The sequence below is a fragment of the Epinephelus fuscoguttatus genome, linkage group LG19, assembly GCF_011397635.1.
Source record: "Epinephelus fuscoguttatus linkage group LG19, E.fuscoguttatus.final_Chr_v1".
Lineage (NCBI taxonomy): Eukaryota > Metazoa > Chordata > Actinopteri > Perciformes > Serranidae > Epinephelus > Epinephelus fuscoguttatus.
The window spans coordinates 7,583,483-7,609,110 of NC_064770.1; the positions used below are offsets into that span (position 1 = coordinate 7,583,483).

A 25,628-nucleotide genomic window follows, 5' to 3' on the forward strand; every position below is an offset into this window, starting at 1 on the left:
TGCTTAGTGTGCTTGAGCCTTGATACAATGTGCTCAAGCCTTGACATGCTTGAGTGCTATCTTGAACAGCAGGCTGTTTTCTCAGCACTCACAGACAGGCGAATTAAGAAGAACATTAAGGACATTGTAACTCTATAAACTTCAACAAAAGATACCCTGGCTCTGACCCAACACTAACTCATTTTCTTCATGTGAGCACTGCACTTCACCCATTATTTTTAATGAATTAACCTACCTAACCATAACTAAGAGATAATAAAAGCATAGGTTATAGAAACAAAAATGTACATCGGTGGGGTTTTTTGGGGGGTCTTTATTTTTCAAGATTTGTTTATTTGTCAGATATTTTAATTGTTTTTGTTGTTGTTTTTTACTTGAACTTTTATTGATTATCACAACAAACAGAACATCAATAGTGTATACTTAACTCACATATCTGCAAAGGTACTTATACTGGGTAAGACAAGAAATGTAAAGAAAAAATTGGGGAGGCCATGATTACAGAGGATTTATGTGTGTCTTGGTGAGTTGTGGATCTACAGGATAAACTAGACAAAACAGAAAGAAATATTGGTCCATTCATGTTGCTTCTGGAGTCCATCTTAAAGCCACTACAAGGAACTTTAACTGGATATGCAAAAGTCTCTTGTTTCTGCTGATGTCTGTGCGTGACCTACAACAGCAAATGAGACCATCAGTGTGAAGATAAGCTATTTCTATATAGTGTATATCCATACCTTTAGGAAACTGGCTCCGGGTCCGCCGCAGGTCGCTTCCGGGACGAAGCGATTTACGGCACTCAGACGGCACACGTCATCTTACCTAGCTGCTTACATTTATAGTGACTCTAATAAATAGTCGCTATTCCTCCTCCTCGACCTGACGTCCGCGGGGAGTTAAAATAGCAGCAGTCATCGGGTAAAAGTTCTGTGAAAGCGCTGGACTCACCAACAGTCAGCCACATCTCAGTCACACAGAGAAAATCCAATCCTCGGGAGGTCAGGAAGTCCTTCAGGATAAACGTTTTGTTCACTAGTGATCTAGCATTTACCAGCCCAATCCTGGCAGGAGCTGGCAGGTCCACGGCGTTACCTGTCCGGGGAGCCACACACAGAGGCTGCAGGTTGCGCAGATTCACCCCGCACCAGCGGGGACGAGGAGAGCAGGGGCTGCGGGGCTGGAACACCTCATCCAGGCCGACGACAGGTACCAGCCAGGCGACTGGCAAGTGTTACTCTGTGTACACAGTGTGTGGCGACTGGCGAGTGTTACTCTATGTACATGGAAGTGCTGCCGGCTTATTAGTTGTAATAACGCATTATCCGCTGGGAGGCAACATAAGTTACGCACTATAGCTTTAAGCAAAGCGTCTAAAGACTGACTTGTGAGTCTAAGGTGGATGAGGTGGCTGCAGATTAGGCCCAGGATTTGCAAAGGTGGTGGACAAATACTTCAGAAGTGCATAGCAAAAAATCATCATAACAAAAAATACAAAAGACTCTAACGTTAAAAGATATCTGCCTGAGGTTATTAAATACCTGCAGCGAGCGCGATAAATTCTTCTTCTTCATTTGGTTTTTATGGCGCGTTGCAACCATTGTACCACCTACTGTACCAGAGTATGTAGACGATAAATGGACTGCCTTCCGTTTCCACTATACTCTCACTCACACATGCATACATTCTTCTCTTACATACATATATTTTCTTTCAACATACATACATTTTCCTTTTACATACATATATTACTTACAGTATTAAATGTATACATGATTGCATGTGGATGAGAGCAAAGTGTATGAATGTGTGCATAAAATATATGAATATGAGAGAAAAATGTATCAATGTGTGTGTTCAAATATATAAATATGAGGGTGAAAATATATGAATGTGTGAGTTAAAATGCATAAATGTGTGAGTAAAAATATATTAATGTGTGAGTGAAAATGTATAAATATGAGAAAATATATGTGTAAGGAGAATGTATGTGTGTGAGAGGGTGAGAATGAAATATGTCTTGTACGGCCCCTCATATTACAGCCTGCCTTGATCTAATGACATTTTAAACACAGCAAACAGCCAAAATATAAAAAATGCAACTGTAACATCACAAATTGCACAAATCTGAAAATTGGAAAACATAAATATACAGTATATGAATATATGCCTGGTTGGTAAACAGTGAGTGGTTTGTGCAGCAGCACACTAAACATTAAAAGAAAAGATAGGCCAATATATTCAATTATGTTGCTTATTCGGGAACTGCCCATTGGTTCGACAGCCCACTGGTTCGACATCCCATTGTTCCGACCATATTAAACCCATTGTTCCGAAGTCCGTTCCGAAATCATCATGATGCCCTGTGGTTAAGGTCTGGTTAGGTTTAGGCACAAAAACCACTTGGTTAGGGTTAGGAAAAGATCATGGTGTGGGTTAAAATGAAAAAGAAAGTGACAAACACATAAGCTGTGGGCCTGCTCCACCTCAAGCTGGTTGCGGTGCACCATACGCCCGCCGCGAGCCGTTCAGCACCGCGGACAGTCGGACTAATGGGATGTCGAACCAATGGGCTGTCGAACCAATGACATGGACCCGCTTATTCATTCCCCCAAACACTTTGAGTGTTTCTTTCCAACTTTCTCTAAGATGGGAGCAACATTATTGACATTAACTCTAGCTGAATGTTGAACGTATTCCTAAAACAAGTGGCTAATGAAGTTGCAGTAACATTGATGTTACGTAGTAGTAGCCTAGCCTAACCGCTAACCATTAGCGGCTAATGAGCTGACGTTAGCTTGCAAGTGCTTAAGTAATTGTAACTTACGTTGTGTTTCTACCATTTTAAATGAAGTATTTCATCACATCACATCATTACCTCAGTCTCGTTCACGTTTCTCCTCCTCTTCTTTTCTTTTTGTACTGCGCCCCAGAGGGCTTTTGCCTCTTCATGACGATGGCACCCAACTGTCAGTTTGTCACTCAGCAGCTTCCTGTGGAACAAACAGCACCACCCAAGCTGAAGCTGTGGCCTGAAGTGGTAGAAGAGGAAGTGCAGTGTTACGTGGCAGTGCAAAGCCTTCCAGTTGAGTCAAATATGAGAGACAGTTTACCCCAGCTAAGTTGGCCACACTTTGCATGGGAGTCCCAGCAACATCTTTTCCCAATGAGAGGGCCTTCTCTACTGCAAGAGACGGAGAACAAACCTCTCACCTGTGAATGTGGACATGATGTTGTTCTCGAATAAGAATTTAAAACTTACTTGAGGCATTTCAACAAGAAACTGAAGTTAATTGAATGCACCATCAACATTATTTCTGACAGGTCTTGAAGTTTTTTTATTTTATTTTGTTACAGTGATACTTAGCCAGCAGACTGATCTTGAGAAAAGTGTTATTATTTATTTAGGTGTTTATTTAAATAATAATAAGAAGTTAGGTTTTCAGTTAATTTCCTCTCATGTTCCAAAATGGATGAGCAATCAACAAATGTTTTAGTTTTACCTGCTGTAACCCTGTTGGATGTATGACTGACTGGGTAGTTGAGCATCTTATCCAGGAGGTGGCAGTGTTGGCTAACAGATGTCTATTACAGCACCAAAACCTGCACTACTGCCTCACTGTTGCCGACACCTCACTATCATTTTACCAAGACTTCAACCTCATAGCTTAAGTCTGCATACTTCTGTGCCATATCCAAAGAAGAAAAACATTACTGTGGTCACATTGTTAGGCATGTCCCGATCCGATCACGTGATCGGAAATCGGAGCCGATCACGTGGTTTCAGACTCGATCGGAATCGGAAGTTACATCCCGATCAGGGATCGGATATAGGCCTATGACATATCAGATACATGTCAGGGTTTTCCCTATTTGTCTAAAGCAAGACGGGCCGCATGGGGGGGCGTTCAAATGTAGCTCTTTTGCACTCTCAAACCCATTACTTTTACTGTAGACGTGCGTCATGTGCGCTCATAACCCAAAGCGACGCCAGCGGCGCGCCTTCGGTGCAACGCGCTTGTTTTTCGTGCACGTCCGTGTGTGTGTGGCTGCGTCATCGCGGACATGTAACAATATGAAATGACGGCGCTTGCGAGAGTGTGAGAGACGATCGTCCGTGTCACCGTGTCAGCTGACTGTTTAGTACGTGTGTGTGGCTCAATTGTTTCACTGCTGACTTCCAAGCAGCTGTTGTTGTTGATGTTTGAGCGCTACAGACCCCAGCAGCAACAACAGTCACTGCAGCTTCTACTGAGAGCGAGTCAGACGTAACGCACGTGAGACAGACACACGGACAGACTGCGCAGATGTCGCGGAAATCGTTAAACTTCTCACACTGATGTGTGACGGCAGATACAGAACCAGGTATTTATTTAAAGTTAGAGAGGGAGAAGGAGTGAGGTGAGCTGGGTGAGGGAGGGAATGAGGGAGGGAGAAGGAGCGAGGTGGGGGCAGACAGGCAGGTGAGGGAGGGATAAAGGGAAAGAGGCTGGTGATTGAGAAAGGCATGATAAGCTATTTTATTTTTGACCAAATGTTCTTGTTGTTGACTAATGGATAATGGAATTAATATTATACCGTGGAGCTACTGTACTATTATCATACAGTGAGGTTTTGATATCATGACATGTCTTACAATACTGCAATAAATGTCATGGGCTTGTTATTGGGGTACAGTATTGTAATATTGTGAGATTGTGATATTGTTACATCCCTAGTAGAGCACAAAGAACAGACAAATAGTGGGATGATACAGTTAATCTACAGTAAAAAATTTTACTGCATTGCCAAAGTATCGGATCGGGACTCGGTATCGGCAGATACTCAAAATCAAATGACTCGGACTCGGACTCGGCGGCAAAAAAATGTGATCGGGACATCCCTACATTTTAGATGTGAGTCCCTCTTCTTCATTTATTTATTTATTTTTTTTGTTCTTCAATTGTACGTTTTTTACGATTGAATTGCTTGTTGAGCACTTGTTTGCTTGTTTTGTACATGCTATTTGTTTAAATAAAGTTTGTTAAAAAAAAAAAAGAGCTGGAATCCGTCCAGCACAGCGATCGTGTCCGGTACTTCCGCGTTCAGCCATGTCTCGGTAAACACCAGCATGCTGCTCTGCCGGTACTCCCTCTGATGGCGAGTCAGCGTCGACAGCTTGTCCATCTTGTTGGGGAGCAATCTTACGTTCCCCATAACGACGGACGGGAGGACAGCTTTGTACCGGGTGTAAACAATGGAGCCACGGCTGGGCACTGGGTCCCCGCACATTGTCGTATCCATAGTAAAATGTCAGAAAGACCGCTATAAAGAGAGAAGTCTTCGTCTCCATAAAAAAACAGAAAGTGCTAGCTAGCTAACTGAAAAAAAACAAAACAAATAAAGTTAAATGAAAAAGAAGCTCAGCAGTGAGCAGGAGCTGCTGTACCAGGCATCCGCACTGGGGGCGCCATCTTGCCAAGATTTGAGTTTAAATACTCTAGTTTTTTGATTTGGGAGAGAGTTGTTCACGTTTACTTATATTTGGGACTGTCTTAGACCATAGGAACAAAATGTAAGAATTTTGATAATGGGCGTAGTTCCCCTCAAATGCTTTAAATGCTTCTATAAGCTTTTCATGCTGTAAGGTGCAGCCCTTAGTGTTTTTATTTGTTAGCAGACTGCACACTGCTCAAGCTGCTCACACGCAAGCTGCTACAGTCCGTTCTTTACTTTCTGTGAAGACTGAAATTATGGGTAAGAAACAAAATTCTCTTATATTTCCCTTTCTAGCTTATAGCAGTGAGACTGTATTTTGAAGGCAAAGTGTACACATAGTAAGTATGAAGTACTTGGGAAATCCTTTTTTTTTATGTGCTGTGAAATATATATTTTGAACTGTATACATTGTCCTTTTATTTACATTCGGATTTGACTGTTGAAATCTCCATACATCTAGAAATGTCTAGTGTTTGTGTTAGATGGATGGAAGCAATAAGGGAAACCCCTAAAAAAAATAAACTATTGTACGCAGATAGAAACATACAGAAACACATACAAAGGAAACAAAATACAAAAACTAAATTAATATAGACAAAATAAAGATACACACAAAGGATTATTATTATTTATTTATTTATTTAGTCTGTTACCCTTCTACCCTCACACCTGGTCTATGTGAATGGATAAAGGTGAATGAAAATGCTCCAGGAATATAAGAACAATGTTGACTGGACTTTCTGAGCCTTAGGAATGTCAAAAAATATTGATAGTTCAAAGTTAAAAAGGATAATAATAATGTTTATTGTCTTTCTTGTGTTTTTTTCCCTCTGTATTTGTTTATTTGTTTATTTTATTTGGATCCCATTTAGCAGCTGCACAGCAGCCGCTAATCTTCCTGGGGTCCACACATACAATCACATACTGTAGAAACACATAAAATCACATAGAAATTAGTTTACATCTTGATAAATTGGCACCTAAAATAGGTCAATTGAGCAATTAGCAGTTCCGGTTTGCAGTGTACCCATTGTAGACTGCAGGCATGTGCACAGGTAGACCCCAGGTGGTGCTCAATCACCTGCCCCTTTGCCTTCTGGATTAGTGCCCTATTACAAGAGATGTTTTTTGTTGTTGTTGTTGTTGTTGTTGTTGTTTTAAATATATGTCAGAATTTAAATTTGGCCCATGGCATCAATGCTCAATTTAAAGTGTATTGTATTCCCGATGAGTCGAGCCCATGCCCTTCTCTTTTCAACGTCCCTTCTCACAGTCACCACAGTAAATGTAAGCAAATCGATTGCACTGGTAATGATAGCGTTTGCCTTAAGCCACCACTTTGTTTGTCACTGGTGTGAAATTAAACCACTATTAAAACATCCTAATACAGCCAGGCTCATGTCGACAATAACCCACCATTAAGCTTAATAACAAGTACGTTAAGCAAGTCCTGCGTAAAATCACACCATCTCCCTCCAGCTCTCTCTAGCACATTTGGGTTTCACAGTTGTCCGGTGCGAGCGGATACAGACACCGGATTGCTTTTCCATGTGTGACTTTTTTAAGCCCAAACTCAATTTGATATGTTTATGTATCTCACGTCGCGTCTTTGATAATTAATATTAAACAAAAATAACATGCAGTTTGGATCTGTGTGAAGATTGAGTGCAGAGCAGGAGCGGCACGGGTCTGTTCTCTGGGATTCTCTTCAGAATATTAACATTATATTTAGAAAATAATCATTAGTGCGTGAATAAAATAAAGAGGAGAAGAGAATCAGGAGAGGAGGAAAACAAACTGAGAAGAGGAAAGGAAAGAAGTGAAGATTAAAGTCGAGAGGAGAGGAGAGCGCACTCTTTGTACCTGAACACGGGTCTACTTTGTAGTTGTAGTTTAGAGACTAGACTGGTTGGTTTATTAATTCATTTATTCAGAAAACAGCATTATTACATTTTGAACAAGGATTTGTTAATTTTGAATGGTTTCTTGTGTTATAGAGTACTAAAGTGTGCAGGGGATAGCATTGTTTCTTTGTTGTTGTCTGTGTACAAATAAATAATAAATGTAGAAAGTAAATATGTAGCAGCTGCAAGGTGTATATAGTAGATATTTACACCTCACATGTTAGCCAGACAGATACGTACCCTGCTCATTACTGTGCACAAATACACTGGGTGTAGTTAGACCTCAAGAACCCCTCTGGTGCTGGCAGATAGAAACCGCACATTTTCATTTATTCATTTGCACCAATAATGTGCCTGCAAAAAAAAAGAAAAAAAAAAAGTCAAAGAGATGCCCACTCCCACTTGAGCACCTGCTCTGAAAAACTGTCTGTGCACATAGACAGCTATCACTGCATTACTTTGATACTGAAGAAGACTTGAAAACATGGTGATTAGTTGGAGTTGGAGATGGAGTGATAGTGAGAACCATTTCTTCTATTTTGAGAGCTTATTTCTAGACATTTATTTACAATGGACTTTCTTACATTATGACTCTTTCCAGTCAGTGTTGGTGATAATGCGTTAACACCCGAAATAAACTGTATGTTGTTTTCAGTTTTCATTTATCCACACCGTTTCACTTCCACCAGTGCACCACCAGAAAAAACATCCTAATAATAATAATAAGAATAACCTTTATTTATATAGCAATTTTCAAAACATATGTTACAAAGTGATTTACAGAACAATTAAAACATAAAGTACACAATTCCAATGCATGAAAACAATAAATGACAAAACTCAGATAAAATCAAAAAAGGCTTTCCGGTAAAAATGTGTTTTTAGAACAGATTTAAAAGAGATCACTGAATCAGCCAACCTTATTTCCTTGGGCAATTTGTTCCATAGTTCTGTGGCCCCGGACTGAAAATGCTCTGTTCCCCTTAGTTTTCAGTCTGGACTCTGGGACGCATAAAAAGGCCTTTGCCCGAGGAACGTAAAGTGCGAGTAGGAGCATATGGTGTTAAAAGGTCGGTGATATAACTAGGACCAAAATCGTTGAGACATTTGAAAGTGATCAATAAAATCTTAAAATCAATTCTAAAATGTACTGGCAGCCAATGTAGAGATGCTAAAATAGGTGTGATGTGATCGTGTTTTTTAGTTCTGGTGCAGAACTCGCATCAGAGTTCTGCACCATTTGTAGTCTGTCCAGGGACTTCTGACTTAGACAAGTAAAAAGGCTGTTACAAAAATCGAGCCGTGATGAAATAAAAGCGTGCAAAATGGTCTCACTGTCTTTAACAGTTAAAAAGGAACAGTTCTTTGAAATATTTCTGTGCTGATAAAAACATGATTGTACTAATTTTGTGGTGTGATATTTGAAGGTAAGATTACTGTCAAACCAGATGCTGAGGTTCCTTGCAGTGGGCTTGACGTATTCCACTAGGGACCCAATAGACGGCACCAGTTGATCCTGACTGTGCTGCAATCCTATAACCAAAACCTCAGTTTTTGCCCATTCAATTGGAGGAAATTCTCTGATATCCAGTTTTTTATATCCACAATACAATTTTTCATAGCACCCAAAATCCCAGGATCAGAGGTTTTAACTGGTAGATACAGCTGTGTATCGTCTGCATAAAAATGGAACTGAACCCCATGTCTTTGTATTTTGTGCCCCAGGGGAAGCATGTATATAGAAAATAAAATCGGTCCCAGGCCTGACCCCCGGGGCACACCGTACTTAAGTGGAACATACGGTTGTTTCCTGCAACACAAAGCCTTCTGTTTATAAGGTAAGATAAAAACCCCTCTAAAACTGTACCTGAGATCCCCACCCAATGCCTTAGTCTACTTAAAAGAATGCTGTGGTCAATCTGCAGCACCGAGGTCCAGAAGTACTAAAACTGAGCACATACCTTCGTCAGCTGCCATTAAAAGATCATTGGTCACTTTGAGAAGTGCCGTTTCAGTGCTGTGATACTTCCTAAAACCAGATTGAAATTTTTCAAAAATACAATTATCCTCCAGAGCTGTTAAAAACTGCGAGGACACGATTTTTTCTAGAATTTTTGATAAAAAAGGTAACTTGGAAACTGGTCTATAGTTGTGAAGGATGGAAGGATCCAGCCCAGGGTTTTTCAATAGTGGAGACTCACAAGCAGTTTTAAAATAGTCAGGGACACAATCGGTAGTCAGGAAACTATTAAAAACAGAAAGCAAACTGGGCCCAATGCATTCAATTACCTGTACTAAAAACGTAGAGGGAACCACATCGAGAGGGCTGGTGGACACTCTCTCTATGTGAAATCACTTCTAAGAGTTCAGATAGGGTTATGGGATAAAACTGGCTAAAAATGTATGTTGGGGGATAAAAGACATTATTAAAAGAGTCACTGGGAATGATCGAGACTCTGATTAACTCAACCTTATTACTAAAATGAGATAAGAACACTTCACAGTCTGCATCTTATTTGATTGGAATACTTGGAAGGGCTGGATTAACTAATTGATGAACAGTTTTAAATAAAAACCTGGGGTTATGTTTATTGCTCAGTATCAACTCTGAAAAGTGGTGTTTTCTCGCCTCCTTTACCATACAGTTAAAAATCGACAATAAATCATTCATGCAATTAAAATGCACCTGGAGACCCAACTTATTCCATCTACACTCTACTCTCCTACATTCCCTTTTCTGTTTGAGGATGTTGGCTGCTTCTTATTTATTGATTTAATCCTGAGCTTCTGATGGGCAGTGACATCAAGGGTAGTGAGACAGGCGGAATTAAAATTATTAGCCAGACTGTTGGTGTCAGCATGATCCTCCAATTGTTGTCCGTTACTGTTAAAAAGTGTGCAGAATTCTGCTACACTATTTGTGTTAAAAATGCCAGAGCTCCAGGTGCGTGGTAAAACTGTGTTAATAGCAGGACATTGACTATCAAAGACTATACATTTATGGTCAGAAACAGTAAAATCCAGAGAATTTAAGGAGGATAAGATTACATCCAAGGTAAAAACAAGGTCCAGAGTATGCCCTCGATTGTGCGTTGGACCGAACAAATGTTTAAAGTTAAAAGAATTGGTGATATTTAAAAAATCTAAAGCCCGTGAATTGGTGGAGTCATCAACATGTATATTAAAATCACCACAGAGAATTATTCTATCATGATTTAAGACAAGCATGGATAAAAACTGGGAATTCTACTAAAAAGCTGCCAATAGGTTTTGGAGGACAATAAATGACAGCAAATAAAATCGGTTGAGAGCCAGCAAGTGAGAAAGTCAGAGCCTCGAAGGAAGAAAATTTGTTAAAATGTAACAGTTGACATTTAAAATTCTTCCTAAAAACACATATTAGGCCACCACCACGACCACTGACCCTGATTTGGAGGATGCTTCTTCTGAGCTGAGGTATGTGAATAGCATATGTTGTTTTTAGCGTACCTTGTTTGCAACATTTGCGACAAGTTTCCTGTGTTTAGCTCAACTTTATTATTATAATTATTTGTCAGAGAGTGTGTGTGTGTCATAATGTCAGACACACAGATTTTTCTGTGGAAAATTGAAAGCACTTATAATTGAAAAACCTTTATTTGTCGGTTAGGGGAAATTCAAGTTACACTGCACATATGCACCTGAATGTTTTTGGATTAGGTGTGTTTGAGTGTGGGACTTGACAATTTTTTCCATTTTTTCCATCACCATCAGTGTTCTCTCTGGCGATGAGCAGCCATCCTGCAGTGGTCCCAGCCATGGTGACTACATCCCACCACAAGGGAGAGGGAGATGCAGAGGCAAAGGCCCTCAAGGCTTGGAACACATTGGAAAACACAAGACGACTCTGATGTGGTGGCTCCTACTCCCTTTTCCTACCTCCTTTTCCCCAAACGCCCCCCTGGTGTCCAACTCACTTTCAACCTGGGTAACCCCAGCCCAGGTGAGATCTTCTGCAAGTTTGTTGATGCAGAGGTTCTCCAACACCTGGTTGAACGCACCAACAAAAAGCAGCAATTAACCAGGAGAAGGGGAAAACATTTGTCTGGATGCCGGTTTCAACTGATGAGTTGAAGAAGTTCATTGGGCTGCTGCTCTAAATATCTGTGGTACACCTGCCACAGTTGAGTGACTATTAGTGCCAAGGGACAATTTTTCACCAGCCTCACCCTGCAACTGTCATGTCCCGCAACTGTTTCCAGCTCATTCTGAGTAACCTTCACATGAGTGACCCAAAGGCAGATGCAGAGAATGATGCGATGAAAGGTACGGAAAATTATGACCCCATCCATCAGGTCAGATCGCTCCTAAACATGGTCCGCATCCATTGCCTGTCCTTTTACCATCCCAAACAACACCTGGCAGTGGATGGGAGGATGGCTGCCACCAAGGCCAGACTTGGCATAAAACAGTATATGAAGTGTTGGGAATAGAATGATTTTATGCATTTTACTATCAGTTGTGTTTCACTATATAAGTTTTAGATGTGTGAACAATGAGAATACTAAGATGATTTCAGCTGATCTGAATGTGTTTGCTTTGCAGAAGCGGAGAAGTACAGGAGAGGAAGAGACATGAAATCTGAGGAGCACATACCGCAATGCTTAGATAATTAGTTTCATATATGGTAAAAATAATAGAAAGTGATGTACAGATAGTAAGGTACAGCACGTGTAGGGAGTTGTGTTGTTCTCTTGTCTTTCAAAACAGGAACCACGCCCCCACTGTCAGCGGGAAGGAGTCAGATTAACACGAGGCAGGGGCGTGGTGTGGTGAAGGAGGAAGTGGAACTGCCAATGAGAAGAGGACAACGCCTTGCGTGCACAATGACACTCTGTTACGCTCAAATATACTGGGTCAGGGAAAGGACAGGAGGTCAGACTTCGTGAACTGACACACCTTTGTTGTTCGTCAGGGACTTGAAGTTGAGACCCAGAGCTCTGTAATTTTATTCCTTTACTGCTTAATAAACTACATTAACTGAGACCGAATATCTTCTCCTATTGCTTCATTAAAGAACATGCAGGACTGAGCTCACACATAGCACATTGGAGAGTAGGATGAGCCCCCAGTCCATCAGAAGGCAAAGCCAACAAAATGGGGGCTGAAGCGGTTTGTGTTGGCTGACGTGAATGGATACACGGTGGACTACATCCTGTACCCAGGAAAGGGCATATCTCAGGGAATGGGCTTTCCTTTGATGTAGTTGTGGAGCTGGTGAAGAAGGAGCATTTGGGCACTGGCTACATCATATACATGGACAACTTTTACACCAGCCCCCTGCTCTTCCGCCACCTCATCCAGGAGGGATTTGGTGTTTGTGGCACATACCAGGAGATGAGAATCTGCATGGCAAAAACAAAAGAGAATGCGCTGGACAAAAGGGCATCAAGGGGCAGCATCCGATGGATCAGAGATGGTGACCTTCTGTTTATCAAGTGGAAGGACACCCGCGAGGTCTCCCTCTGCTCCAGCATCCACCCGGTCTACAGCAGGGACATGGTGGAGCGCTGGCAAAAGATGGGTGAGCAACACCAGAGAGTCTCCATCCCCAGACCCACAGCGGTGACTGAATACAATAAGTACGTATATGGGAGGAGTTGACACCTCTGATCAAATGCTTGGAACCAGATCAGTCCACAGCAAAACTAAGAGGTGGACCATCACGGTGTTCCAGCATCTTGTGGACATCTGTGTGACCAACAGCTTCATAAACCACAAGGAGGTGTGTGCCAACCAGCAGCAGGCGCACATGACCCAGCAGCAATTCCAAGAAGAGCTGACTGCACACCTACTTGGAACACCACTGAAATGCTGTCCTCCTTGAGCAGCCACCCACCACTACCCTGACCCCACAAGCAGTGGGAATCCAACTTGCCAGCCGTTGACCAAGGGGAGGTGAATTTGCAAACTTTGCAAAAGGTGCACAAGCTGGATGTGCAAACTTTGCAATGCACCACTATGTCTGCAACCAGACAGGAACAGCTTCAAGCAGTTCCATATTGAGCAATAAGCTAATGTTGAGATATTGTTATACTTTATTGTGATAGTATAAAGTTATATTGTTATGATTATAGTATTGTTGTTATGTTGTTATAGTTTTTATATTTGACTTGAGGATGCTGAGAATGCACTTTTTCTGAGTATGTATATAGTTATCTTTTGCACTGTTTTTTGCAAACACATGTTTAGGTTCACAATTGAAGTGTTCAATCAAAACTTAATGTGCAATAACAATATGTGACTTGAGAATGTTGAGACTGCATTTTTTCCACCTTTGCACTGGTATTTGCAGTAATTTTCGCCTATGTAGTATATGGTTACCTTTTGCGCAGTTTTTTGCACATCCAGAGTCCTAGACTAAGAAAATGACTGGTGATTATTCTGAACATGTATAGGTTCACATTTCAAATGTCAAAACAAAACTTCATGAACAATAGCAAAAAAAATTCTCATAAAAGCCATGAAAAAACAAATCCGTCAAAGTCAAGTTCAAGTACTCCTGGAAAAAGGGACCAAAGTTCTCAGACTTCTTTTTCTAAATAGATTGGTTAATCCAATCCTGCGTACGCAGTGGATGCTGTGTATGAAGAAAGTAAGTGAAGAAATCTTAAATGGACGCAAGAAAAAACATGGCTGTGACTGTGGGGAGCAAGGCATGTATAGCCAATCCATGCACTCAGGTGTCGATCAAGCAACAGGCGAAAAGTTCACCCCATGACACACTTTGGACAGCCCCCTCATTTGCATATACATTTCTTCATGTGGCAGGGTAAGAAAAGTAAATGCAAATGACGCCAGGGACACACCGCCCACGGAAGCGCGGGAAATAGCCTCAAAGTGAAGCCAGTTTCCTTTCGGCGCCCATGTTAACCGATTGTGTCATCCACACCGGCGGCAGCTGGCCCTGCAGCGATTGTTTCGGCGTTTGGTGTATTTTCTGCACGAGCCACGAGCGAATGTGTCAAGCCGGGCAGGATGTCAAACAAAGGAACAACAACAGCATCCGGTCAATTTTCAGAATAAAACAAATTTCAAAATAAAACACTCCATTTGACAAATGCGATGTATATACATATGTGTGTGTTTATATACATATACTCATTACTAAGAAGTGGACATACATGTACAGTTGTTAGGAAAACATGGTGTATAATTTCATGAGGTTATTTACTTACCCTTGAGGGAAAAACAGCCCCAAATGTGACAGAGACAACAGCTGGGAGCAGAAGCGCTTGTCGACCGGTGTGGAGAAATGTGCGTCTCCGGCTCGCGCGAAAATTTCGGTGAGTTGCGCTTCGCAGCACTTCGTTGGCAGTGTGGCCCTGGCGTTACAGGTGCTTGTACTCCTCTAACTTCCCTCCCCTCCATGCATTGCGTCCGCAGTGGATGCTGTGTATGAATAAAGTAATGCCAGGGCCACACTGCCAATGAAGTGCTGCGAAGTGCTGCGAAGTGCTGCGAAGCGCAGCGCACTGAAATTCTTGCTTGAGCCGGAGCATTTTATTTTTTATGCATTTTTGGTGCAATTTAATGGCATATGAATTTATTTATTCGTTTATTTATTTATGTATTTATTTTTAAGTTTGGCAGTTACATCAGTAAGGCAACAGTTTGTCGGGCCGTAAGAAAAGTGACGCTGGCTCTGATAAGACATTTGCCCTATTTATGGTTTTCCCTGGGCATAAATCACAACGCATTATCAAAGAGGAATTCTACAGAATTGCAGATTTGTCAGTGTTAAGAAATTAGTCTACATGGATATATGCTGCAGTTATTTATGAATACTTTTAAGGCCAGAGTATTTAAGGATTCCACAGTGTAATTGGCTGCATTGATGGGACTCACATCCCCATCATAGCGCCATCTGAGAATGAAGGAAACTGTGAATCGTAAGTCAATTCACACTATCAGTGTGCAGGTAACACAAGGCAGGGTAGGCACCGTCTCTCAAAAGTTTCACCTCATAATTAAAAAAATGCCATTTCAGACTCAGGCTCCAAATACAATACACATTTCAATTAATAAATTACAGGCAAAAGCACAATAATAATTGACTTGTCGACTAGTTCCAGCCTAGTCAGACAAGCATGAACTGATGAAGCCTCTTGGATAAGAGTTGAAATGCATTCTAAGACAAAACTAAGTCCAGTTGTGTTCGATTCAATTGCCTTGAGATAACTATGACCTGGAAAAATGAGAATATCCACAGGCTACTGGTAAATGAGAGCCAGTGCATTGGGAAGTAAAGGGTCTCAACAGAACTGGTGGCTAGTTACGAAGGCTTTCATTGAAAATTTATAGGATATGATTTACAACAGTTCCCACCTCAGAATGCAGATTCGCATTTTGCAGGAATTCAGAAAATTGAGTATGGAGCAGTGAGGTAGGGTCAGTCGGAGATGGTTAAACCCCTGACCCAAAGTACACATCAAAATGTTGCTCTCAGAATGAGCACCAAAGTTTACCACATGACTTCTAACAAGGTGGCCCGCAACCAGACAAAGCACAGGTGGGGATGTTCTGCCTTCGCAAAATTCCAGCTACCAAACGCACCCAAAACTGAAATTAAAATAAGCGCTAAACCAAAGTAGCATACCCAAAGTTTCCTCTAAACAAAAGGTTCATTAGCCAACCAAGTCGTCCCAAGACGCACAACGCAAAAGAGAATACCAAGCTACAACAAAGCCCACGCAAAACCAAACAAAGCATGAGCTGTAGCACTTATTGCCAAAGCTAGCAGGCCAAGCTACCAACTTGCAGACAAACAAATTTAGTCAACCCCTTTCTTACGCCATTGTTTGATCCTTGACAACCAAACCAAATTCTACCACGTGCCCAGCCATCTTGAAGCATGCCAGGCTTAAAGGGAAATTTCGGTTTATTTCAACCTGTCTCCTATCGTCCTAAATTTGTTTCAAGTGACTAGTGACATAAAAATAATAGTTAGCATGTTAGCCGTTAGCCTAGATAGTATAGTAGCATCAGACCTGTTAAAACATAAGTGAACGGGCAACCTTCAAGTGCAAAGTTAGTCCACTAAACAAGCTTTTTTTCCACAAAGACGCCTCATATCATTAGGATAAATGTCAGAGAACATATAGAAAATTACATGTCAACGTGTTGTCTTACCTTACCGGTGTGCTGCCATGTTTGTTTACCATTTAGCTCTGCTTTCCAAAGCGCGGCTGAAATATATCTCGCCAGCTCTAGATAAAGCCCAGCTGGATACTACTCCAGGTGGAGGTGTCTCATCCTTGGTCACATCCAGACCTTGAAAATAAGGCTGCAACCGGTCCCATTCCTTGCAACAGAGGCATTACTCTTCTGTGCGCACTGGGGTACAGCATTCACAGGTACACCACCAATCTCCAGATCTACGCAGCCTTGCAGCAGCCATTCCTCCTCTCTCGTCCTCTACTTGTTTGTGAAATTGAAGAACGGAGGAGGAGAGAGAGAGCGGCGCATCAAGACCAGACCAAGGACACCGATTCAGCACAAGGGGCCGCAGTATTTAAGATTACAAAGCCACAAAAACAAATGTGTACTGTAATGTATTAAGCTAAGATTAACTTAAATAACCAATGCAGTGTGTAGTTCAGCAAGATTAGTAATGAAAGCCATGCATGGGTGTGTGTCAGGTGTGTTGTGGAGATGCTGAAGGTGCAAACTGAAAGCCATAAAGCCAGGTGGCTGTCTGCTGCAGAAAGGGAGAGAGCAAGAGAGAACATCAGGCAGCTTTTGTAGCCTGCAAGGCCCAGATGAGCCCAATCAAAGTGACAACTCTATCATATCAGCCAACTGAAGACAGTGGGAGGGGCGTCACAATGTACATATGTATGGAGTTAACACAGAATAAATTGGAAAGACCTAGGACATACACCAGACTTTTATCCAATTAAACTTTTTCCACTCTCTAATGTGAAAGGTGCCTTCTTATTTGTAGAGATCATAAACCAGTCAACTAGTTTGCTTTTTTTCTTTTTTTTGGCAAAGGTCGAGAATGATTACAAACCTACACATCCAAGGCGCATAGCATTCTAACTGTTTTACATCTTATTACTGTAGCAGAAATTTACATCCACAACGCCATTGTTACTGCCCCTCAGCAATGGGTTAAAACAATAAGTGGCCATATGTGCACTCACTCTCGCTGTAATCATTCCTTCTTTACATACTGGCTATTAAGAGATCCCTCTCTGATATTCTTCCAGTGTTAATGATGGTGTACAAAAATAGTCCTCTTTCTGTGCAGAAATAAATTCCAAAGTTAATCTGTAGGTAACAGGAGACTTTATCAGTCAGAGTTACTTACATACCATTTTGGTATAAAATTCCCTCTTCCACAGCTTAGCACAGAAACACTGTTTGGGGAAACAGAAAGACTAACTTTGGAAGATTCCCATGTTTCTTCTGTATCTTAACAAATCAAGAAAGTGCAGTGACACATGAAAAAATCATGACAAAATGCTCTATTTCTAAAAACAGCACACACATACATGCAGCAGATACATTTTATTTTTACAAACACAGACAATTTTGTACTTTGTAAGAATTCATCACAGTCAGAATATCATTCACAATACATCTCCAGAAAACCATCAATTGAGGATAAAGATGATGATGTATGATTACATTTAATATTCAAAAGCAAAATATCATACATTTTCAAAATAAATGTAACAAGACAATTAATTATAAAGAAAATATCTTATGGGTATGTCTGTGCACCTCTGTTTAAACCAGTTTTCTGCTGTAAACCATTTTCAGCCTGAGATTCTGTGCTTCTGTCCTCTTCGTGTAAAGCACGTTGTAACTGTGTTTTGAAAAGTGCTATACAAATAAACTTTATTTTTATTATTGTTTTTTAGTCTGTAGATTTCAGGAACACAACTCAAGAACTTCTTGCAGCTAATATAGTTATGCCATTAAACCACCTCAAACTTTATCCATATTTATTATTCAATCAACTCGTGATGAATTAAGGTCTGACATTTACAAGCTAAATGGTTGGACAAGCTGTTAATTTAGGCCTATCTTATAAATAATGTCCAAGTTATAATGACCCTTTCAATCATACTTCAGTTCTCTGATCTATTTGTAAAAAGTGATGATAATAAACATCATTGCTTCACACTAATGATGCTGCTTTGATAACAGAATATTCTTATTAGCTAAGCTATTCCTGAGACTGTGGTACTTCTTGAGGACCATGACGTCTTCCATCTTTTGCTCCATGGAGCATTGAACAATACAATAAATAGGATGGGTGAGGTTAAATTGACATGTTTGAGCAAAGCAAAGACAGATCATCTAATGCATTCTTGAACTTTGAATAAAAACACTAATATCATCTGACCAGTTATTTTTAGTGGTGAAGTTAGAATTGTTTAATGGACAAATGGACAAACAGCTCAAATTCACAATACAGACATTACTGCTGCTTGCAGCTACCCACAAGTTGCTTGTTCCCCATGTCAGGTGTCCCCCATATTTTGCCTTTTTATTGTCATTAAAGTATGTGTCCTCATACAACAGTTTGTATGATATCTTATGAATTTGTGTCCTAGAATGACATTACATAGTTAACATAAAGTTATGTAGGTCAGGTTTAGGAAAATAAACGTGGTGATGACGAACGTGAAAGTAACTGTTCATCGAGTTGGTTTGACACAGCTCTCAACACCAGTTCACCTCAGAAAACAACCCAAACCTGGCAAATTTGTACAGCTCAGACCAGAAACCTTGTGAAAATTTAAATGACAAGATTGTGTGATAACATTAAAATCATTAAAATATTGGTAGTAGGGATGGGCATGAGTACTCGAGTACTCGAGTACTCATTTTGAACGTCAGTATTCGTTACACATATTGAGATTTGAGTACTCGCATTTCATTGGACGGGGTGCAGTCACGTGCGCAGCCGCATACAACACAGACACAGGTAAGCCCTGTCACTTGACCCCGAAGAAGTTGAAGAGTGTCGTTTGTAAGTATTTTGAAAAGATCGACGAAACAACCGTGGAGCGTAAGCTGTGTAATATCAAACTAGCTTATCACAGAACAACCAGTTCTATGCTCAACCATTTGCACATCAAGCGCAAAGAGAAGAATGCGGAGACGGACAGTAGGCAGCCTCCTATCACCAGTTGTGTTAGCAGTGCTAGCAAATGCCGCTGTGATGCTGCAAGAGCAGAGAAGATAACCCAGATTCTAACATAGATGCTCACTACAGATATGCTCCCGTTAAGCTTCGTTGAGGGTGAGGGGTTTATCGAGTCAGAGTTTAAACCACCATTGCGGTGAACAGCAACTTCGAGAGTGGAGAGGATGTATGAGGAAGGTGTGGAGAAACTGAGGGATAATCTGCAAAATACCGACAAGGTGGCTATTACTACAGTACTACAGACTCGTGGACAGCTCTGACCATGTGAATGTGACCCTATTCTAATGTGTTTTTTTGGGTTTTTTTTTTGTGAGTTCTCGAGTACTCATCAATAATCTAATGAGATTACTCAAATATGGAAATTACTTAGAATGCCCATCCCTAATTGGTAGTGACATTTTAGCACCCTGACCCTAATTACCCAAATCTATGCCTATGCTATATCTGCTGTGTGACTACATTACAACAAAAATGTCATTTTAAATTGTAAGAAAAGTAGGCCTATACTTCCATGGCTTACAGGTGCAGTGAAAATAGTTAACATGACAAAATATTTACAATATGTCTATCAATAGAAACCAACCAATCAATCACACATGTTAAATGTCTATGTTTGCTCACATCCATATTGAGCCACCGTCAGTTAATAGTGTTACCAGATCATTCATGGATGTTACAGGTGCGAGAGAGGTTTAAGGCATGCCATGTCTCAGCTGTCATTACAGGGTAAATGTGTGCTTTTTCAAAGCCATTGAAGTCAGTGGATAAAGCAACAGAGTAAGCGCCCATATTGTCAATGAGAAACCAGTCGCCCACATGCAGCTCAGGAATCCAGCAGCTGTCGGTTACTTTGTCAATGCTGTCGCAGGTTGGACCCCAGATAACAGAGCAGTATCTCTGCTCACTGCTCTTAACAGCCTGCACAGACATTGAAATAGAAAATCTACATAACACTGGCTATTGTATTTTCCCACAGTTTTTCCCTTTCAATCTCAGCAAAAAAGGAAGGACAGAATTTTTTGTGAAATAACCCCTATCTTAAACCTTCAGTAGATACCATGCTCAAGAAAAGTTATAAATTTGAACTGTTTGAACATAAAAAACTTTGTTATTGAATGTAATCTGGTGTTTTGCAGAGTTGTCCAATATTGATGTCCTCATCTGGTGATAGGAATGATATTTACCCTTTGAAGGTATGGTTCCACCTTGGTGTGAGCAGCATCATTGATAAGGCAATTCAGGGAGCCATACACCCCATCATTAATGTAGTACATCATCATTCGGTCAGGGCTGTTTTCCTCAGCGTCTAGGAAAAAAAAACATGCAAAATAAATTAATGTCACTAAAATGGAAACCATACAGTATTTTTGCAAAGATGTTGAAAATAATACTAAATATGATGGAAATTATCCTTTTTATATTTGGTCCCTCTAGCCCTCCACCACATGCATCCATGGGGCTCTGCACACAGTGAGGAACTACAAGCCTGCGATTGTGCTCACTCAGAGACTGAGCATGATATCTACTGAAGATTAATCTTGATGTAGTTGTGCCATCGCACACATCTAATAGTTATCACCCACACAGTATTTAAAATCAAGATGCATATAAATACATACACACTGTGTAGCCATGTTGTAATACTGGATGCTATATTACCGCTACGTTCATCCGTATCATCTAAGATTACTCTTTTTGACATTGGCTGCCAGTGTGAAGGCTGATTCCACATAGTATCTGCCTGGTTCTGCAATAATCTGCACCCCACTGTCAGGAGGGAAGAATTCATCCAATGCTCCATTAATGACTTCAGAAAACTAGGAGGGAGAAACACAATTGGTTATTAGCATATTTCACACGTATTCCTCCTCTATTCATATTACAAACATTTTGCTGAGACTTTAATACAGTAACCAGTATCACTGACATTACGGGCAAAAAAAGAAAGGGTTCTGCATGTGTTTCTGTGAAGTATGAGCCATGTAATTAGGAACTCAGGATGAAAACCAAATTATGAAGTTTTATGAAATGTCTCCATATAAAGAAACCTTTATAATAAAGATATCACAAAAGCATTAAAGATTTAAAGGACAAAGGTTTCCTAGAAGGGCCCTTGAGGGAAACCAGGGCACTTATAGGATTAGAAAACAGTATAAGTAATTATTTGTGTCATAAGAATGATGAAGTGCTGTGCAACAATGAACAAGCCTTTTACCTCCTCAAATTTCACTTGAAAGTCATCTCTCCCAGGGAACCCTCCGCCAATATCCAACAGAGTCATCTGGAAGCCCAACAAATTCTGAAAAAACATCAGTTCTACTTTTTAATAAGGCACCATTTATAAAGGGTTTATGAAACATATACTCATACAACAGGTTGATGTATTTTATGAAAATGCACATACAGTGATTTATATGATATCTAACAAATTAGTGCCTACTGAATGGAAGCATCACGTTATGTGCTTAACGTAAAGTTAAGAAGGTTAGGTTAGGTGGCAACATCCTTAAAATAACTCAAAGCTCACTTGATTTTACACAGGACATGAACACTGGTCTCCTGGGGCAAAGTCCTGTTTTTGTTTGACCCATCCACCACTCCAACCTGCCTTCAGAAAAAGTGGGCGATATACAAATTCTGGTGCATTACTTTTTCTAGGTTTACTTATGAACAGTGCATGAGAACAGCCTGAAGTTTGGACTTCTGGTCTGAGTGGTGTAGAAAAGTGTTTATGACAAGCTCCCAATGGGACCCATATATTTTAAAAATTTAGTAAGTCTGTGGAGTTATACAGTCTGGCTGTAAGTGGACAAAAGTACTATCTGAAGAAAATGCTCCACAACCGAGGACACCAAATCAATATAGCCCATGCTGATACTAATGCAGTGATGGGTCATGTGGAAGAATACTGAAAACAGATGGACCAGTTTTGGGCTACGTTAAGAATTAATGCTGAAAGGCATTAATTTCAGGGTTTCCTGGAACCACTTCACAGAGTTGGAGGCTGCTGGTAGCTGTCATTCAGATTCTGTTATTACCCTGGAGAAAGAGTTGCAGACTATGAGAAGAGATTTGTCAATATGAAAAGAACAACGCAAAGACTTGGAGGCAAGATCATTCTGATCATGAATTCACTGAAATATTCGCATCATCGGTGTGCTCATTGGAGGTTTTTGAAAATGACAGACAGACATTTCATGTTGTGGCTGACCTATAGGAAACGTTAATCCTCGGTTGGACTACGCTCCTAGACTTTGCACACTGCACTATTTGCTGCACACCACCAGATGAACACATAGCTAGAGGCCTTTGCGGTAGAGAGATGTCATTATTTTTCCAAAAAAGTCATACAAATAGAAGAGGTCCCTAACTGTGCTGGTGGCTAACAACTAACAGTGCTAACTCTATAAAAAGCGCTTAACAACAACGCTCTTGTAGTAAGGCCCTGCTCCACACTCACATAAATACACACATTTGTACAAGCTATAAAGTATAAGCACATTCTGATCTGAAGGGCCCCTGTGCTGAAGCAGTGCCTTTCTTTGTCTTGATAATGAAGGAAGATAAGTTATACAGTTTTGCTTTGCTCACACAGATTTAGTCTGGCTATCACTGCTTTGTGATTGCAAATCATCACAACAAACCTGATCAATGGTTAGCCTATATCTCGAAACATGTAAATGTGCTGTGGTTTTGTGATGTTCTATTGCTATGATGATGACTTACCGCTATGTCAAAGACACGTCGGGCATCTGCTATGGCCTGCTTGAACGCCAAACTTCCAGTGCACCCGCTGCCTACATGAAAGCTGACCCCAGTGACCTCTAAGCCCAGCTCTCTAGCACGTTCCAGCAGCTTACCAACCGACACAAGTCTGGCTCCAAACTTTGAGTTAAGTCTTAACAGTGATTTAGAGTCATCCACTGCAATGCGGAGCACAAGTCTGTAAAGGGATACAAAAGAATTAATCAATACTTTACATGACTTTACAATAATCACAGAAGCAGAAATATTAGTGGTTGTTCACTTACTTGGCTTTGGCGTGACACAGAGAAATTTTTAGGAGTTCATCCTCACTATCAAAAGTCATCATATCTACTCCATGAGCACAGGCATATTTGATGTGCGACAGTGGTTTGGTTGTGTGTGCGTAAATGATTTTGTCAGGTGTCACTCCGAGGGACAGGGCCAGCTGGATCTCACCCTGTGTTTGACAAAACATGTTTCAAATGAGCAAACTGAGAGGGAAACAACCTTTGTCAGTAACAAAGATTGAGAAAAAAGCACAAAACACAAAGAACCACACAGACCTAGATTATCTTTGAAATAATTCATCAGTACCTTGCTAGCACAGTCGAAACCAGTGTCCAGAGCACTCATCATCCTCAGAACTGCTGCTGTGTTGTTGCACTTCACTGCATAGAAAGGCTTGACTCGAGGTAATTCAGTAAGCCACCTGAGGTGCTTCTTAAACACACTGTCTAGATTTGCCACACAAAATGGTTCTTCACTTTCCTGAATGAATGAATAAATAAACAGTTAACATTTTATTTTGAAAATGCACATCTCAAGAATCTCAACTATCACACAGTTACACAGAGATTTGTATTTAGTAAAACTTAAATGACATGATGTCTTTGATACTCACCACTGAACCAAGCTCTTTTATTTTATCTTCTATGAAATCATTGATGGACTGTCCTTTGTGTAAAATGTCAATGTCACAATGTTCAGGAGCCAGAGCATGCATGACTGATCCATCTGTAGTTACCGCTGCTGCAAGGGATGGTAAGCAGTAAATGAATTCACTAATGCATTAATTAATGTTGTTAATAGGCTGAGGCTTATAAAGAAAGAGAACGCTTTCTGCTTTGTCTGTCTTTGTTTGTAGCTACTTATCTTCAATATGCAGTGGTACAAAGAGGACAACAACTACAGGTAAAAGTCCTGCATTCAGAAAATTACATGAGTAAAAATATAAATGTTATGAACAAAATGTACTTAAAGCATCAAAAGTCAAAGCATCTCACTGTGCAGTGAAATTTTACTGTCAGTGTTTCACTATTATACAGTATGTGATTCTTTGGATTAATATTACACTTGCATTAACGTCTATGTTGCATTTGTATAATTTAAACTCCTTTATATACTGTTGAATGGTTTAATCTACAGCAGTACATCAAATTCCATGAGATCATCATAAATCTCTAAAGAGTCAACTTTCATGGTGTCAGAAAAACAGCCCTGTGTTCAGTTTTGTGACAATGCATTTTTCAGCTGATCCAAGAGGGTTTTTAAATAGTTTATTCATCTTAAGAAGTAGGAGAATTTTCTCAACAATTAAAGGAACACTTCATCCTCCAATATCACAAACATTGAAATTCAAATTTAACAAATTTGGAGATGCATAGTTTTCACTAGACAGAAGAGGATAAAAAAACTAAAAAAGTAAATGCAGTGAAGTAAAGAGGTGGAGTAGATATATAAAGATCCATGAAATGTAAATACAAAAGTAAAGTACATGTATCTTGAATTTAAGAACAGTATTTGAGTAAATGTGCATTCCATTACTGAAATTATGTCGTGCAAATAGTTATCAAATATTAAAATGTACCCATTACATTCACATGCCTCACACATAATATCATATTAAACAGAGAAGTGTTTTTCATCTTACCTGTATTCTCCTCCACATTTCGTAACCCAAAAACTCTCAGATGTTTTCGAATAAGTCTTATGGCAGCAGTTCTAAGAACCATAACTGAAAGTAAGTAAACAAGTACTGAGACTCATATCCAAAGTGAAATGTGACAGCATGACATACTGGTTTTGTTAGCTCACTACTGACATTACTGCACTTACTGTCTGAAAACAAACAATGTCACACCTTGATTCCCTTGTCCCTTATTAACATGGAATCATATAAACAGTATAGATACTTATATTGTTAGAACTGTGTAAATACAATTGCATGTTTATTACTGAGGTCATAGTTAAAGGTGATGTTGTACTAGACTATAATGTTTTAAGAGGTATTTAAATTT

At 40.2% G+C, this 25,628-nt stretch overlaps 1 pseudogene; it reads right to left on the reverse strand.

The window, feature by feature from the left end:
* Nucleotides 1-17,920: 17,920 nt before the first annotated feature.
* On the reverse strand, nt 17,921-25,367 carry LOC125879607 (ornithine decarboxylase-like; annotated as a pseudogene).
* Between the last annotated feature and the right edge of the window lie 261 nt (nt 25,368-25,628).